The following is a 13,924-nucleotide window of genomic DNA, read 5'->3' on the forward strand; positions in this document are numbered from 1 at the left end:
GGCAGAATGAGTACAAACTCATGGAAAAGGACAGGCTGCCTCCTTCATCTGGTTCCTTGAGTTGGAACGAATTAAAGATCTACAGCAGGGCTGTCCAACTGGCAGCCCGCGGGCCCCCCTCTGTGTGGTCCCACCCTTGTCTAGCTGCTTTGATGATTTACCTTTGTAGAAGCTTTAAATGGTATCAATACTGAGATTAACTGGCCCCATGCATGGTTCATACCTCATATTCAGGCTGTAATCCCCCTGTATTGTTTAAATATGTAATCCCCTGTACTGTTCACACCTTTTAATCCTTGCATTGTTCATTCCCTGCATTGTTCACACCTCAGGCTCAGCCTCTAATCACCCACATTGTTCCCCTGTTCACACCTCAGACTGTAGGAGCAGTGCCAGCATTATGTCAGTGTATACTGTCTGTGTGTGCCATACACACAGGCAGCATAGGGCAGAGAGAGTTTGGCACACACAGGCAGAGTATGGCACACACAGGCAGCATAGGGCAGGCAGAGTATGGCACACACAGGCAGCATAGGGCAGGAAGAGTATGGCACACACAGGCAGCATAGGGCAGGGAGAGTATGGCACACACAGGCAGGGTAGGGCAGGTAGAGTATGGCACACATAGGCAGGGTAGGGCAGGCAGAGTATGGCACACACAGGCAGGGTAGGGCCGGCAGAGTATGTGCCATACTCTGCCTGCTCTGTGGTGTCTGTGTGTCCCATACTCTGTCTGCCCTATGTTGCCTGTTAATGTAGGGGATCAGAGAACCCTGTCCCCTGTTTCTCAGTCTGTGACATCATCCAGCCTAGCTAGAGACTGGGGAAGGACCTGATTGGCTGGATGCCCCAGTGCACATCTGTGAGAGGTGTGCCTAAGGTTTGGAGCCAAAAATCTAGGGGCGGGCCCAGCAGTAAGGTAGCCCCTGTTGTTTTTGCCAGTGTTGAAAGAGAGATCCAGAGTGAGCAGCCAGTACAAAGTGTTGCTGGGCTGCCAGAGAGTACAAGTCCTCTGTGGTATCTCTGTGTGTGTCCCCTGGAGTGAACAGGTGTTGCCCGTTTGCCTGGTACGTGGGAGCAGCCACCTTTTCAAAGGGGAAGGTACTCCGGGGCAGGTAGTGCTACCTGGGGGGACTTAAGAGCTCTTGGGGAAGGGACTGAACTGATATAAGGGTTGGGGTCTATCCGGATCCAAGTTGGGGCTGGGCAAGTACAGAGACTGTGCCAGTAGTGGATATACTACACAAGTTCCTCAGGACAGGATTATCAGTTATCCCTAAAGCTGTTCTACCTTCTATTTCAAAAGTTATATTAAGTTTCATATTGCTGCAAACCGTGTGTTATTATTTCCTACTGGAAATCCCCTTGAGGTGTGTTCCTCAGTGTCCACTAGGTGGAGGCACTGCGCTACATCCCAGTTCCCAGTATCTATAATTCAAGAGAACAACAAATCTCCTGTTCTAAGCCTATACACAGCCAAATTAAGTGAGTGTGCCAAGAAAGGGTTACATATAATAATATGCCCCTGACACAAGTGGTCAGGCAACATGGTCAAAATCATCCAAATGTCTTATCACAGGGCACCACACTAATGTTGTAATTGTAAGGCTAGTCAGAATGTATAGTTTTTTGCAAGCAGAACACAAAAGTAAAATATGACCACTAATCTAGTATGGCCATGGAAACATCAAACATAGATTCTAAGGTAAAACTACCTTTTGTGTGTTTTTATTAATGGTGTACACTCTGGGGGCATGTGGATCTTTCACTTAATAATGAAGGAAACATGACCCCATCCTTTTCAACATCAAACCTGGAAACAGTGCCAAGTCAGAATCCAATAAAAACTCATAAGAATCTAAATATATTTTGTTTGGTAAGCAGGACCTTGGTTACCTTTTAAAAACATTGCAACTCAGTTTAATGAAATGGAGTAAATATGGTTTAAGGTAGTTCTACAGAAGCTAAAAAAGAACATTTTTGCAAAACATGGAAAAAAACAGTTTGTTGCGTTTGGGAAATAGATTTTCAAATACCAATACCGCTAGAACCTAAAATGTCCAGACAAGCCTGGACATCTTTATGGTAATCCAGTGTAGGCTTGCATAGTTTATTCTGGGTTCTGGTTCCCAGTAAAAATGTGAGAGTATTAAATTATTTGAACTGACACTTTCAGAAAAAAACACTGTCATAGTAACATAGTAGTTATGCTGAAAAAAGACATACGTCCATCAAGTTCAACTTTAATGCCTATATATAACCTGCCTAACTGCTAGTTGATCCAGAGGAAGGCAAAAAACCCGATCTGAAGCCTCTCTAATTTGCCGCAGTGGGGGAAAAATTCCTGTATTCCCTCACTTACTAAAAAGCTATCTTGAAGCTATCTAATGTATCAGCCAGTACGACTGGTTCAGGAAAGGAATTCCACAACTTCACAGCTCTCACAGTAAAAAATCCTTTATGAATTTCTAAACCGAACCTCCTTTCTTCTATACGGAGTGGGTGCCCCTGTGTAATTTGTAAGGACCTACTGGTAAATAAAGTATTAGAGAGGTTATTATATTATTTATTTAGCTATCCAGGACTTCAGGGAAATTGTTACAGCTTTGTTTTCCAAAAGTTGCCACATAAGAGGCAAAGTAATAGGCACAAAATAACATAGTAAAATAGGTTTAAAAAAGACAACCTTTTATGTCTATATAAACCCTGCCCAACAGCTAGTTAATTAAAGGACAAGGAAAGGTTAATATAAATTAAAAGAAAATCTAAAGGCATTCTTTTTAAGTACTTACTGCATATCTAAATTCCCAGATCCCTGCTTGCTTCTCTGAGATATGGTGCTGGCAGCCTACAGCAGTTAGAAGACTACAGTGACATCACTGAAATCTCTCTCCCCTTCCTGTAGGCTGCCAGCTGCAGCCTTCCTATTCTCTGAGCATGTGTGTAACTTGATCCTGTCTCCTGTTCTGAGATACACATGCCCACCAGCCAATCAGAAGCGGATCTGGCAGGGGGGGGGGAGGGAATGAAACACATGTGCAGTATGAAGCAAGGAGGGAAAGGAAGGGACAATACAATTTTAAAGATGGCTGCCTGTTCAAGAAAACAGAAAATGTGAAGTAAGTGTGACTGAGTAAAAATTTGATTAGGTGAGCCAAAAGTGTGGTGTTCTTACTAAACAATAGAAGGACTATTGGGCAGTATGCTTTTTAAATTTTGACTTGCATTCTACTTTAAAGGGAAGGCAAAGAACCCCTTTTAAGACTAAATTATGTATTTTCTCACAAGAAATCCAACCCTTTCTTGAAGCAATCTAATACTGTATATCTGCCAGTTTGGCTAATTCAGGTATAGACATAACTTCCCAGATTTCGCTTTCCCTTTCCCTTTCCGAATTAAGATGTAACTTCCTTTCTTCTAATCTGAATGGATGAACATGTGTCTGCTAGACAGACCTACAGGTAAATAAAGCATTATATGTTCCCTTGACATATTTATACATAGTTCTCTCCCCTTAAGTGCATCTTCTCCAATGTAAACAACTCCAACTCCAGTCTTTCTTCATAACTAAACATTCCATACCCCTTACTAGCTTAGCTGTCCTTCTTTGAAAGATTTCAATAATATCTAGTTTGAGCACTGAAGACCAAGACTGCATGGCATATTCTAGATGAGGCCTTACCAGTGCTTTGTAATCACCATTAGTATAGAGATGGTGTGGACATCAGATAAGCATGAACAAGTAAAGAAAGGGAATTCATTATTCAGTATAACATTCTATAATTTCTTTTCTACCTTATTTCTTTAGCAAGTCTGATACATGGTTAGGCAAGAACAGAGGTTAGAGGGGAAGCAGGGACTTTGACTTTGATTTGATGGGTTAGCCATGGAATCATTACAATGTCCCTGATGCTTAGGTTTACTATTTGCCCCATTTGCCCAAAATTGTTCTGGAGAATATTTCTTTTGTCAAGAAACAAGACTGAGCAAGTAGCCTGCTAGATCTGTTAGCTCACTGAACCAAACCCTTCTTTATACAGTACTGGATCAGTAATCCCAGTGTACAGTAGGGCTGGGCGATATACCATTTAATACCGAATACCGGTGTTTTTTTTTAAAACTATATTCATTTTTCAAATACCGCAATACCGGGGTGTCAGGGTACTCACCCGTGCGGCCCGGTTTCGCGCGCCTGGAAGCGCGTGCGCAATGTGCTGCGGACAACGGGACGCGCGCACGCTTCCAGGTGCGTGTGCATCAAAGCGCACGTACATGTCAAAGCGTGCACGTCCGTGACGCGCTGACGGCGCCGGTTCTGCGCATGCGTGGGGGGTATTTAAAGCTATCAAATGCCTCCTCCTGTGCTATGTTGTCTGCGGCCTTGCCTGGGAAACTAAGCCTGCCTGATTTACCTTACGACTTTCTGTTGCCGATCCTTCGCTTGCCTGACTCTGATTTTCAATACTGCAGTAATTATTCTCTAATTTATTAGGAAATGGGGTTAACACCTAATCATGCATGGAAAAAAAAATACCATCAAATACCGTGACACCGATATAATTTTGAAAAATACCGTGATATAAATTTTTGGTCATACCGCCCAGCTCTAGTGTACAGCTATAAGCAATGCTTCATTGTCCATTTGCTTCATCAAGGATTTGTTTATACAATACTCTAGATATAAACAAACTAAAAGAAGACTAGCATAGCGTGTATACAGAGCGTATATTATTTCAGATATATATACAGTATGTTGGGGTAAGAACTTGTTGTTCCCATAGATACCAGTATAACAAAACATTCAGTAGTAAAATATAGTTTACACTATAATAATTATGTGCTATAAAAGCCTACATTCACCAGTATTAGAGTTTCTAATATAAGCTATACCTAATATTTGAAGTTCCACTTAATTTAGGGGAGCTGCAAGGTTCTTTACTTTGTCCATTGTTGTTCTCCCTCTACACTCTGGGAACTGAGTTTTTGGATATTATCAGCTTACAGATGATACTTAAAGTCAAATGAGTGGATGAGGTCTCCCAAAGACATAGGTGCATATTTAATAACATTGGAGACAAAAATCACCAGTGATGTTGCCGTGTAAACTCTGCAATAACTCCTCTCTCTTTCTATGGCCATATTAACCTGCCACTTTTTCCTATGCAATATTGCCGAAATCTGTCCCTTTCTTTCAACTGCAACGGCTAAGATTCTCATGCATGCTCTCATCCTATCTAACTGGCCTTCCTACCTCCAGTCTCCTCACATCTCTTACTGTTAATTATGCTGCCAGAATTCTCCTCCTCTTAACTAAGACAAGAGGGTATTGGTATGGCTTCCCATTGAACAAAGAATACAGTAAACTCCTTCTCATAACCTTTAAAGTAGTGATGTGCGGGCCAGCCCAATACTCGAAGGATCTGCGAGTTAACACCTCGGCACATCAGCTGTGGGGTGCACACACCCCAAAGCCCTGCCCCTTTTGTGACAACATTGTGGGGCGGGGCAGTCGCGGGTCTATAACTAAAGGAAGGAAGCCGGGTCGGGTAGGGTTTGGGTTGGGAGCAGACAGGTTAGGGTCGGGTGCGGTTTGAAAAATCTCGACCTGCACATCACTTCTTCAAAGCCCTTCATTTCTCCTCACTTCATCTCTTCTCTATTGTCTCCATATGTCCTTGGCCGACTCCTCCACTCCTCTCAGAGCAACCACTTGGTTGCACTCTCCACTACTACTGCTGTTTCCCATCTTAATCCCTTCTGCCTTGCTGCTCCTTATATCTGGAATGCCATTCCTGAATGCCTCCAAAGAGAATCCTCCCTCAGTCTCTTCAGAACTAAACTAAAAGAATACCTCTTGGGGCACTTGCATAGCACGTGAAATAGGAACTGGCACTTATATTGCAGTATCACCCACAGTAACCTACAGCACTTCTATTTACTTTTCCATCCTTCTGTGGGATCCTTAATGCAACTGTATTTTTCATCTATGTATTTTTTTAACTTTATGTATTTATTTATTATTGTAACGGCTTCCCATTTGTTGTATTAATTTATTGTTCTGCTGTAAAGCACTTTGTACAGTACCGCCGCTTCCTATATGCAGACTACGCAGTCTGCGTATAGGGAGCGGCGGTACTATACACAGAGCTTTACAGCAGAACAGTCTGCATAGGGCACCAACAGACCAAGTCATGCGGCAGCTACAGGTCCTTTTATAAGGTTGCACCCATGCGTATGACGTCACACGTCATCGACGAGGCGCAACCTTATAGAAGTGCCTGCTGCTGCGGCATAAGAGAGAGGGAGCCGCCGACAATTACTTGGTCTGTTGGGGGTATTTTCTGTGGGGGCAATTGGGGGCACTGTGTGTGGGGGCTACTGTCTATGGGGGGTACTGTGTATGAGGCAATTGGAGGCACTGTGTGTGGAGGCTACTGTCTATGGGGGGTATTGTCTATGGGGCAATTGGGGACACTGTTTATGGGGGCAATTGGGGCACTGTGTATGGGGGCACTTTCTATTGGGGGCACTGTTTATGGGGGGCAATTGGGGCACTGTGTATGGGGGCACTTTCTATTGGGGGCACTGTGTGTGGGGGCTACTGTCTATGGGGGGTACTGTCTGTGGGGCAATTGGGGGCACTGTTTTTGTGGGCAATTGGGGCACTTACTATGGGGGCATTGTCTATGGGGGCTATTGGGGGCACTGTGTGTGGGGGCTACTGTCAATGGGGTCAATTGGGGGTGCTTTTTATGAGGGGGTACTGTCTATGGGGGGCGCTTTCTATGGGGGGCACTGTGTATGGGGGGTACTGTCTATGGGTGCACTGTGTATGGGGGTACTGTCTATGGGGGCACTCTGTATGGGGGGTACTGTGTATTGGGCCATTGGGGGCACTGTGTATGGGGGGCAAAACTGGTACATAGTTATAACTCACTTATAACTGACTGCCTTCTCTCTATATTTGTATTTTATATGTAGGAGTTGCTATATTGTTTTCCTTAGGTAGTACAGTATGAGGTTATAGTACAATTTGCGTCTGATCCCACCATTTCAACTATATAAAAGGAGTATTTTTTTAAAAAAAAATGGGGTGTGGTAATTGGGGCGTGGAGGGGGCACAAAAGTAAATTTCTGCTTAGGGCACCCATTTGGCCAGCAGCGGCCCTGACTGTGTACATAAGTAGCACTATATAAATAAAATATGTACTTATACATACATGTGAATGTTTGAAAGATCCTCTGAATCACATTGAAAATGTAATGGAACTTCATTTATTTTTTGGCTCTATCATCCAACCAAAAGGGAGATACCTGTACATGAAATATGTTGATTCCTTTAGATTATTTTTCAAACCTTGACTTTTACCACATATATTACTAAATATAAAATGTTGCACAGCACTGCTCTAGAATAAAATATTCTAGAATACAGGAGATTATACAGTAAAAATCTAATTTGTTTTTGGTTTTCCAACTTTTATTTTAATCATTTGAAGCTACAGTATTTAAAGAAAAGATCCATTTTATACTTTCTTTAAATGAGTGTTTATAAAAAAAGATAAGATGCATTATGCTTTTTAAATTGTATGCTCACTTTTCTGTCTTAACTGTCTGTATTTTTTTTCAGAAAGAATGCCTTTAGTATTACGTTTTTCTGCAAGAGGCTATCCTTTGCCTTTAGAATCAGAATTTGATGCATTATGCTTTTTAAATTGCATGCTCATTTTTCTGTCTTAACTGTCTGAATTTTTGTGTTCATAAAACAATGCCTTTAGTATTACATTTTTCTGCAAGAGGCTATCTTTTGCATTAAGAATCAGAATTTTCCAGTTTTATTTTTTTTTTCTGGTATTTTTACATTACCAGAAGGTTAGAATTTTTAATTAAATTTGTTTAATCAGAATGTGGATTCATCAACATAACATAAAAATGAAATGACATAAAGTGCCATAAAGTTTCACATAGACTGTACTGCAATTAATTGTGTCTTTTGCCAATCACAAAACTTACACGATGAAAAGAAAGAATGTATCCACTGTAAATCACAAACAGATTAAAATGCAATAAAAAGCCTTTTGAAGTTAGAATTTTACAAAACGGCAAGAAGCATTATTGATATAGAATGCAAATAGGGAATTAAACATGCATTCAGTCTGTTCAATACATTTAAATTTTTTTATGTAAAACATATGTAGAAAGTAAATCTTGCAGCATTTTCACTTGCAAAGCAATTCATAGGTAGTTGTCATGATTTGTAAATACTTACACTACCGGCATGAAAATCAGAAACCCTCACACCTGCTCTGTACTTGGGTTAAATTTCATTCAGATGGAACTCAAATGCAGGATACAATGCAAAGTAGATGGAATGAGGTAATTAGCAGACTCACAGAAAACTTACCATTCTGAAAAGAACACATTATTTATTTCAGTTTTGTAATCTTCTCTAATCTAACAAGTTGATGTTAGTGAAGGCTTCTACATTTTGTTTGTTTGAGGGAGCTCCAGTATTGAACAGCACATTTACACTGGGCAAATATAGGGAGGTGAACAGCCAGGGACTTAAAGGAACAGTAACACCAAAAAATGAAAGTGTATAAAAGTAATAACAATATAATGTACTGTTGCCCTGCATTGCTACAACTGGTGTGTTTGCCTCAGAAAGACTACTATAGTTTATATAAATAAGCTACTGTGTAGCCATGGGGCAGCCATTAAAGATGAAAAAAAGGAGAAAAGGCACAGGTTACATAGCAGATAAGTAGTAGATAAGCCCCATATAATGGGGGTTTATCTGTTATCTGCTAAGTAACCTGTGCCTTTTCTCCTTTCAATGGCTGCCCCCATGGCTATACAGCAGCTTACTTATGTAAACTATAGTAGTCTTTCTGAGGCAAACACACCAGTTGTAGCAATGCAGGGCAACAGTACATTATATTGTAATTACTTTCATACACTTTCATTTTTTGGTGTTACTGTTCCTTTAAGGTGGTTGGTTTAGACCCTAGGTGCAAGTTAAAAGGGTGATAAGGAAAGGTATAAATAACAGCATCTTGAGGAGCTTGTGGTTGCTCTTGAGAATATTACACACCTGACAGGCTGAGATTGCTTACTTGCCCCATTATATAATAATAATAATAATAAAATGTATTTTGTTGCAGCACTAAATACCTTAAGATGGACATTTAAATGGCACCATTCCTAAGTGGCTTGTTGCTTTAAGTAAATGCCCGGGTAACATGTCATCATTACCAAAGGTAAAGTGATAAGGCAGCTTGCTGGGGTTAATTGGAGCAGAGGCTGGTCTGGATGTTTAAACATGGTTAATTGTTGGTTTCAAGTTGTTAAAATAATTAATTCAAAAAGTGCTGCAGCCTGGTTCCTCCACAAAATTCTTTAGTGTCTGGTGTCTTTATTTATAACATTTGGTCTGTTGGTTTGTTGTACCTTCCCCATGGTGGTATGTACACCTTTTTATTATTTTAATATTTCAAAACAGCAGGTAGTAAAGAGTAGTTGTGGCTCCCATTCATTTCCTCCTCTACCAGTGCACCAGAACTGGCTGACATAGTGCATTAAATTGTTACCTGCCTGATAAATCAAGCAATATCTATAGATAATGGTTTGGACTGTCCGTCTAGCATACGTGTACAATAAATAGTACAAAAACATGTATGGGCTAGATTTGGGGTGAATATGTATTTGCTATTTTGGATATTTTTGAAATGATGACTAAATGACACACTAAAATGTTCCTATATCTTGTAGTCATTTCTTGAGCTAGGGACGTCCCCAACTAAAGGCTGTGCCGTCTAGGGAGCCCTGGCCAAAGGCTGTACCTTCAAGTAGGCCTTGAACTGAAAACATTTGAAAACCATTGCCCTAAAGAACGCATGCTGAATTGTACGTTTGGGAGAATACGTATAATAGTAGGTATTCTTTGTAGGGTGAAGACACACAGAGCTACTTAGTAGCAGCTACTTTTTGCAGCTACTGAACACCAGAACATACCCTGCCATATACAATAATAAGAATTGCATCTGGTAAGACACACATAGAGACAGTTATCAGTAAATGATCAGCAATGTCTATTTCTGTAGCCATGACAAGTAGTTGCTACTAGTAGCTCATTGTGTCTTTACCCTTAATGAGTGGAGCCTAAAACTGCACTGCTTACTCAAGGTGAGGCCTTACCAAAGAATATAAAGAGGCAAAATTATGTTTTCATCCCTTGAGTTAGTGCCCTTATTATGTCAGACAGCACTTTATTTACTTAAATAGCCACGTAATGACACTTGGACCTGGAATTTGATAACTTTGCATTAATGCCCACATCCTTCTCAATTAAACATACCCCCAACACACTACCATCTAGTGTTTATATTATTTCTGCCAAAGTGCATAACTTTGCACTTTAACATTAAACCTCATTTTCCATTTAGCTGTCCAGTTCTCCAATTTAGTCAAATCGCTCTGCAAAAGTGGCAGTATCCTACATGGAACTTATAGTTTTGCACAATCATGATACTTATAGTTATGCACAATCATGACCCCTATAGTCTTTATGAACAGTATTATAGTTACTGACAGCATAAATATATGTCTTCATGTTTAGTGTATCTGACATCAACAGTAAAAAATAGATAAAAAACTTCCGCTATCACAAGTTGATATTTAATGATGATCTGTTGGCTTCTGTGCTGTCACCTCCGATTTAGTAATTAGATTTTTGCTCTCTAAAGATAAATTAAAAATGAATTATTTTGGCTGTGCTTTCCAATATATACCAATGTATTTATAATTGTTTTCCTTTTGAGATTATATGAGCATGTTTTCATTTGCAGCTGGAATGCAAATTTGTAGTTGTGGATTTTATTTTAAATAGTGTGCATACAATGTACAGCAATTTGGAATATACACTGTGGGTGGTTATAGCTTGATGGGGAGAGTATTTATAACCCTTTCCTCTTAGGAATTCCTAACAAATGGTGTCAAGGGAACTTCAAGCAAGAGGATAAATGAGTGCCCATAATAAATTGTCCTGCTAAAATACCATTTCTACTTTATGGAAAGCAAAAGTTGCATGGGACTTCATCTACTTTAGAAAAAAGTAACTGGAATATTTTCATTTGTATGACCAGATATTTAGTCCTGGGTGTTGCCTTACAGCTTCATCGTACAATAACCCATGTTTGTTACCAAAGCTCTGCATATTTTATTTTCACTGCCGTTTGATTTTACTTAATGATATTTGCAGGTACAATTTCTTTAAAAGAGCTAAAAAGGAAGCAGAAATCGTTTCAGTCATATGATACCCTGTAGCAGCTGACTCCACCAGACCTGCCGCAAACGTTCGGGATAACCTGATGTGTATATGTGAGTACTTCCAACGCCCACATGGAGGCAGTGCGCCGCACAATTTGTACAGGGGAGGGGAATGAGTGGATTCAAGTCACATAATAAAGGCAGTTGGCTGAAAGTAAAGGTGCATGTGCTGAAGGGCTGTGGAGAGCAGCTGTGCGGGGATCTCAGGAGACAGGGGAGAGTGCTGCTGTTGTTGGGTCAGTCATCTCCCTTGCGTACCTTCTGCCTGAATCCTCGCAGCCGCCAACATGGACTCCCCAGCAAAGTACAGGGGCTCTGGATTATAAATGCTGAGCCTTGTGCTGCTTGACTCTACGTGAAGAGGTCAGAGAGCGGCTTTTATTGATCATCTCTTTGGTAAGTGGCACTCGGGCAGTAACCAAATGGGGCAGCAACCAAATAGGGCAGCGTGTGAGGGAATACAGTAATAGCTGTGGAATGATGTGTCGGAACATAAGCTGAATGGGAGAGCTGATTTTCTTACGATCCTATTGGAGGAATTATGTGGCAACAGATGGAAAATAAATGGAAAAGGGAGCAAGATTGCGGCTGCTCCTTTTTCTGCTGTCATCAGCCGCAGGGCATTAGGGTTCATGTACCCAGAGTGACACGGGCTTGGCTGTAGGAGAATGGATGTGTGGGGAAATGGAATGCATGGCATGATGCCTTTGCGCTGTTTTCCCTTCTGCACTCCAGCAATCCATGGAGCGCACGGTTGTTCTTTGTTCAGATTGCTCATTTCATCTCTTTGCGCACACCGATGCTTGTTTTGAAACTCAATTTGATCCCCAAGGTAATGAGATTATTAATCTTTTGGTAGAAAATATATATACTCGTTGTCATTAAGTATCTGAGTATGAGAATGATTTGCTTCTATGCTGTACAGCTTGGAAAACACCAAAGCTGTTCACCTGTTTCATTCATTTCCTGGCAGACCTGTTGCTGGGTTTAGTATATTAAAAATGATGGGATTTATTAACTATAATAAATGCAAAATGGAATCTGTGTTACTCTTATGAAAAGATTAGCAGATTGTATCTCATGTGTAGTTTTTGTAGTATCCAGTGACATACAGGTATAGAACAGATGTAAAAGGGCTCTGTAAAATGGAAATGACATCTTCCAATGATAAATTACTCTGCTTTAACACAGGTTTTATGGCTGTGCTTCATATTATTTATACAGACCTTGTCATATTTTTGAAGGCAGTCCCCTCAAGCTACTAATTCAAATGTAATGCTTCTGTATCTCCCAGATGTGATGTACCTGGATGGAACATTTGATGCTAATAAACTCACTGGGGTTTGTGCAGATATTAAGAAGACTAATGTCGGTTACATCAGTTTAATGAGTCATCTGATTGTTGCTCCCTTGAAATTTCCATCATGCTTTGCAACTGATAATGGTGTTTGTTTATATAAATAATATGGGATAGGGCTCTGGCAGTTTCAGAGAATGACACAATCTGTACACAATCTGTACACATACTGGTTGAATGGTATTAGCACATGGCTCAGCAACAGGCAACAAAGTCATGTTCTCTTACTGTACAACAAAGTGGTCTGCAAGCTCACAGGTTATTTAAAGTGAAACTCTCTCACATCTAGGATCTACGTGTGATTAAAGTGGAAATAAGGATAGAATCATAGTCTGAAATGCTTATGGTTGAAGCTCTTAATATCACATAGAGGGATATTATGTGGTTCGATTGCAAGAAATGGGATTGCACTTTTTCACTTTAACATATATATATATATATATATATATATATATTGTTTCCCCTATCTGGAGTGCGGGCTCTGTTAGACTGCACCTCTGGTGGGGGAAACAATATAGGGGTGATAAGTGTGATGAAGTGTGATTTTAATAAAAGTAATTTAAGCTCTTTTGCCCTGCCTTACATTTAGATCTTTGCATAGATAGCACGGCTTTAAACAAATACAATATCAAAAAAGGACTGTTGTGTAGGGTTGTTAGCTGTAATTCCATTTGCTGTCTATAATGTGTAACCCTCTCGGAAGTGGCCTAAGGGAATTGGAAAATAAGACCAATGGGAGTTCAAAAGATGATGAAGGATCTGATTATGAACCTTCATGCACAACCACACTTTTTCTGATGCAGAAAATTAGCTGTGCAGCAATTAGAGAAAGATTTAGATTATTATTATTAAACAGAGTCTCCTGTAAATTATAGTCCTACATTTTAAAGGCTTCAAAGAATTACAGACCCTATGTCCTTTGAAATGGTTAATGCATATGTTAAATTATAAAAAAAAACATTAAACATTAGTATCAATATTATTTGTTTTGTTAATGTTTTACTAATAAACATTTACCTAGTAACATAGTAAGTTGGGTTGAAAAAAAGACATACGTCCATCACGTTCAACCATAATGCCTATACAGTATATAACCTGCCTAACTACTAGTTGATCCAGAGGAAGGCAAAAAACCCCATCTGAAGCCTCTCTAATTTGCCGCAGAGGGGAAAAAATTCCTTCCTGACTCCAAGATGGCAATCGGACCAGTCCCTGGGGCAACTTGTACTAAGAGCTATC

General features: G+C 40.2%; 1 protein-coding gene across 1 annotated transcript in view; it reads left to right on the forward strand.

The window, feature by feature from the left end:
* Positions 1-11,450: 11,450 nt before the first annotated feature.
* The window catches only part of pkib (protein kinase (cAMP-dependent, catalytic) inhibitor beta), an 88,385-nt gene continuing 85,911 nt past the window's right edge, over positions 11,451-13,924 (forward strand). The window contains exon 1 of the mRNA XM_012963688.3: positions 11,451-11,724. The gene's annotated coding sequence lies outside the window, so the exon portion shown is untranslated. The remainder of the gene's footprint in view (positions 11,725-13,924) is intronic.

The sequence above is a fragment of the Xenopus tropicalis genome, chromosome 5, assembly GCF_000004195.4.
Source record: "Xenopus tropicalis strain Nigerian chromosome 5, UCB_Xtro_10.0, whole genome shotgun sequence".
Classification (NCBI taxonomy): Eukaryota; Metazoa; Chordata; class Amphibia; order Anura; family Pipidae; genus Xenopus; species Xenopus tropicalis.